This window comes from Papaver somniferum, chromosome 9, assembly GCF_003573695.1.
Source record: "Papaver somniferum cultivar HN1 chromosome 9, ASM357369v1, whole genome shotgun sequence".
NCBI classification, from domain to species: domain Eukaryota; kingdom Viridiplantae; phylum Streptophyta; class Magnoliopsida; order Ranunculales; family Papaveraceae; genus Papaver; species Papaver somniferum.
Window position 1 is genome coordinate 28,814,296 of NC_039366.1, and position 5,423 is coordinate 28,819,718.

At 35.0% G+C, this 5,423-nt stretch overlaps 1 non-coding gene across 1 annotated transcript; it reads right to left on the reverse strand.

The window, feature by feature from the left end:
• Window positions 1-332: 332 nt before the first annotated feature.
• LOC113314711 lies at window positions 333-493 on the reverse strand. The gene has a single exon (XR_003342589.1). It is a non-coding gene; the product is annotated as a U1 spliceosomal RNA (small nuclear RNA).
• Between the last annotated feature and the right edge of the window lie 4,930 nt (window positions 494-5,423).

Genomic DNA, 5,423 nt, shown 5'->3' on the forward strand with positions numbered 1-5,423 from the left:
ACGGATGATGCATCGATGGAAGGAGACTGAAATGAATCAACGCAGGGAAGATACTTCTACAAGTCCATCATACGCAAAGTATACACAGTTTAGTTTATATTCCTCGTATGCTTCTGTAGAAACTGCAGAAAGCAAAGCCAGCGAGTGGGTATCTTCTTTTCTTAAATGTTAAATTTCTGATGGAGAATTGCGTGAGCACTGAGCGATCGTTCCTATGCAGCTCATAACAATCCCCTTAAGAAATGTGTTGCCAGTCACACAAATGCACCCACATTCACTTGATAAACAAGCAAAGTACTGCACCATCGCAAAATTTTGGTTTAATAAATTTGGCAGGGACAGCGCGGACGCACACCCCCTAGGAAACAAATTATGACGTAGACTCTACCATGAGAATAGATCTTAGGCGAGCGCCCTTCCAAAGTGCAATGGAAGTCGCAAACCTAGGCCATGACCCTTCATGATCAGCCATAGATCCAATCTAGGTAAGTATACTTGCTAGATTCAGTTCAAGGTTATCTTATAGGCTTGTTTTCTATATCTTTTCTTCAGTCCAACCGGTGTGGTACTATTAGTTCATTACCTTTCATTTTGTAACTTGAAGTTCTTTCTTTCATTGGGAGAGGTTGGGCTACGTCGGCCTATAATCTTATAGCCAACACTGAACCCAAAGGCATTGTTTTTGCCTTTTTGGCCATATCTGTGGGCAAAAAATCAGAATCTGTGATTGAGATGATTTCTCTATTAACTAGTCAAATTGAATAAGTTGTTGTATGAATGGCGCAACGTTAACAATCGCACAGTACAGTATTTTGGTGTTTGATGTCAAGCCTGGAATGACATGGTCTAACATTGTTTGCTGATATATGTAGAAGAAAAGTTGAATTTCAGAGGTCATCAAGTGCAGGTGGATTCCTCCATCTATTAAACAATTGCTATCAAAATACTAATTAAACAAGTCTGTTGTCGAAGCAAAAACCAAGTTAGTGCAACCATACACACTCGTTAGATTTCATGAGATCTTTTGAAAGTTGTGGATGTTGCGAGTACTGAGGCAATGGTTAATGCCACGGAGAAATATATCGAGGGCTACTTATGAATTTGAGTTAACCTACTGGATGGATCACTTTGTGCCGTGTATCAACAATCCGGTTTTCTATAATGGGGCATTCTGCTGCTTAGATTACAATGGAATTTTAGGAATTCTCGATATGAAAGATGGTTTCAGTTGGAAAGTACTTCCGAAGTCCTTGCAACAATTTAATGGTATCTATCCAAGTTTTTTGGTGGAATGCGATGAACAGCTTTTATTAGTGCATTTGGAACACAGTGGCAAATTGATTGAGATTTATAGATTGGATGATTCGGAGATGGTGTGGACCAAACATCAAAGTTTGGGGAAGCACGCGTTGTTTATCAGTTATACATCCAGTTTCTCAGCAGTCGCTCCACGTAGTTGCATGGAGAACAAAATCTACTTCTCCAGATTATATGGTGAAAGCATTTTATACTATTCTCTTGATACATGTAGGTATCATTCAGTTGGGAGTAATCAACATTCTTCGCTAGATTTCTATGATACAAAGGAAAGATTAAGCTGCAGTTGGATCGAACCTAACTGGTCTCTGACAAGTCCTAGTCAAGAGCCTAATGGTATAAGCGTATAAGCGCCAGTACAACTTGTCTCTCCTGAACTTGTTGTCGAGCAATCTCGAGCTATGTACTTTTTTTAGTTAGAGCCTAATGGTATTAGCGTAGTGTCTGGAGTTGGTCGAGCAATCTCGAGCTATGTACTTTTTTGAGTTAGAATTCCATCTCCAGCTTCCACCACCTTTATTTTTGCAATCTCTCTTTCTCTTTGTTGGTATTAACTTACATTTTTCTCTGATGCAGTTTTAGATTATAAAAATCAACACCTGTTTTGATTGAATTGGAGTTACTTCAAAAATGGAGAGTATATATACATGTAATACCCGGACGATACGAATTGCGTATATGATCTTGTGAAATGAGTCAAATGACCAAGCAAAGGCGGTCAGTAGACATTGACTTCAATGAAAGAACGGAAAAATATCTTGTCGTCTGAAAATGCTGCTCAAGGTATTAATGGATACATCTACACTTTCTAATGATAATGATGATCGCTTCATTTTCACAAAAGCTAATTTTGGAGAAGTGAAAAATATATTACTCCCAAATTACATGAAGGTTTTCATAATTCACAAAATTGGTTAAAAAGATCAAAATCAATAATTCTTGGGTGAAAAAGACTTGTACATTTTGATACTGTTTAAATGGACAAAAATTAAAAAGATACTGTTCAAATGGACAAAAATATAAAAATAGCCAGGATGTAACCAGTTTCATCCTACCCATTTTCAAATATTTTTTCTTATTTTTAATTTATATCAGGATGCATCCAATTCCATCCTTGCTATTTTTTAAGTTTAAGCCGCGATGAATCCAGTTTCATCATTGTTATTTTTTTTTGTCCTTTTCACCCATACTAATTTTTACTCGTCCATTTGAACCATGTTTTAAATTTTTTGGACAAATGACCCATTTTCCGTTCATATTTCTCCCCAAACCTTCCTGATTTGTCCATGCTTTGGAATCATATATAAACATAAAATATATTTAAGCTCAATTTCCCAAATGAAATTTTTAAATAATCCACTAGATTCCAAATCCACACTAAAATCTAGGAATTAAAATCTAAAAATTTAAATATTTTAGGAGATATTAATAAGGGTAGATTTGGAAAATATATAATCTCTTTCTTTTTTCTTAATATGTGTCAAAACACCTTCCCCTTCATCTAAAATAGGACGGAGGAAGTATATATCTTATCTAAGTTTTGAGAAATAACATGAAAAATGGTTAACCTTCAAAAACCAGCAGTTTACTTTGGTTCTAAGATGCATCCAAAACATGAAAAAATCATGGCAAAATTTTTAAAGATTCATTTGATGACAAAAAAGGATAAATATCTAGGGACTCCGCTCTTCTTTGACAAGAACATGAAGAAATTTTTTGAGTCACTGCTTCAAAAATATTATTCGACTCTCCAAGGATGGAAGTCAAAACTCATATCTCAAGCAGGTAGAACAGTCCTCAATCTATTCTGCAATCGTTTCCAACATATCAGATGCAGGTTCTATCCCTACCTGAAAAAACGCTTGATCGAATTCAACGTGATTTTTGGTGGAAAAAAGATGGTCCCAAACGAAAAGGAGGATACAAAAGAGCGTGGAGAATAATGTGAAAACCAAAGTCTCAAGGAGGTTTAGGAATAAAAAGAAAAAAAAAACCTTATCAATTTAACATAGCTCTATTAACAAAGCTAACCAGTAGATTAATCTCGGAACATGATCAATTATGGGCCAGACTCCTTAAATGCAAATACTTTCCCAATATCCACCCATTGGAATACTCGAGATCATATGAACTCTCTTGGATTTGGACAAGCATAAAAAAAGATCTAGACCTAATCAAGTGTAATTTTATTTGGCAAGTAAAAGATAGAGCTAAGGCAGAAATTTGAGAAGGCAATTGGGTTCCCAATTCTAATATAATTCCTAAAACCTCTGGGATATAGAAGAACCCCTCCCTCAGAGGGTGCAAGAGTTGATAAACAATGATGGAGATTGGGATAAATCAAAGCTTGATGTTCTCTTTTTAGTGGAAACGAAACAAAAATTCCTAGCTTTACCTCCTAATCGTAATGCTTCAGATAAAATCGGATGGAAATACCATCCATCACGATTATTTTCAGCAAAAAACATTTACAATTTTTTGATAAGCCAAAATCCCGAAGATGAAGACAACAAGGATTTCCCATGGAAAAAATTATGGAAGTTGCAAGTAATTCCAAGGATTAAACTATTCATATGGAAATTAACCCAAAAAGCTCTTCCTACTACAAGCAGATTAGCGGCTCACAATCCATAAATATCGCCAGATTGCCCAATGTGCAACTCTCAATCCCAAGAAACAAAACATCACCTCTTCATACAATATCCCTTTGCAAGATCCATTTGGTTCGGGTTATCTTTAGATGGGGTTAGCTCACAGATCTTAATGGACTCGATAAGCACATGGATTGAAAATTTGATTTCCGACCCAAAGCTTACGCATTTCTTGGAGAAAATTGCTACTATACTTTGGTTCATCTGGAAATAGATGCTCAGTTACTTTTGAAAAAATAGAACCAGATCCAACAAACCTGATTGAGCAGATAAAGAGATGTTTACAATTGAGTTACTCAGTACACAACTCGTCAGGTAAACAGTATCAAGGAAGAATAAATCAACGTTCATGGGCTTCCATTCACTCAGATTGGATAATCTTTATAGATGCCTCCTTCAAAAAAGAAGATTATTCAGTTGGATATGTGTTTATTCTTTATTCTGTGGATCAAGAGGAATTTATGCACATTTTGGTAGGATCAGATTGAGCTTGTTCGGCTCTTCATGCGGAAGCTAAAACATTGCTAAAAGCAGGAAAATGGTTAGAAGAAAACATTCCATCTAGCGTCTTTATTGTCACAAATTGCAAAACGTTAGAAGAAACAATTAAAAATAAAGGAGCAAACATATCTTGGACAACGGAAAACACTATCAAAAAAGTTATTTCAGTTTTGGAGAAATTACCCCAATCTCATGTAGATATATTAGCATAAATCACAACACAACAGCAGATGCATTGGCAAAAGAAACCAGGATCAGAAAATCTCCAGCATATGTCAAAAAATTTGAACCAACGAGTTCAAAAATCAAGCATTTTAACTAATATTTTTGACAAAAATGAAATTGTAAATCTATTGTACTACATTGATTAGTTAATATACGTCACATTTTACATCAGAAAAAAAAAACCCCTTTTTATGATCAAACTAAATCAAAATTACCTCTGATTTAAGAAATGGATACTATCATTTTTTTTTCTTCAGTTTAGCCTATTTTTAAACTGAAATGAAAAAGTGAAAGTATTTTTTTCCCAAAAACAAGGAGGGAGCAGTTTTTAGCTATCTTGACACGTGACTGTTGATGCTTGACGTCTTAGTACAATTATTTTGTAGCAATTTGAATCTGTCATTTATTTTTTTTTACCTGAAAATCTAGTTGACTGGTGTCTTTCTGGCATGAATCTGACAGAAAAAATCTATCACTACTAAATTGATTAAACCTCAACATTTTATTTAGTTTTCAATTGATGTGTCGTCAACAAGGGAAATGTGAAAAATTGAGTCTTTTAATGTTTGATAAATATTGGTCTTGTCTGAAACATTTTCTGTGAGCAAAAGAAATGGCACCTTTGGTCTCACATTGGGTAAAACTAAAGAGAAACTTCGGTGTATGTATATAGCTAAACTCTTATTGATATGCTATATCGGTGGGCAAATGACACATGCCTTTGACCAT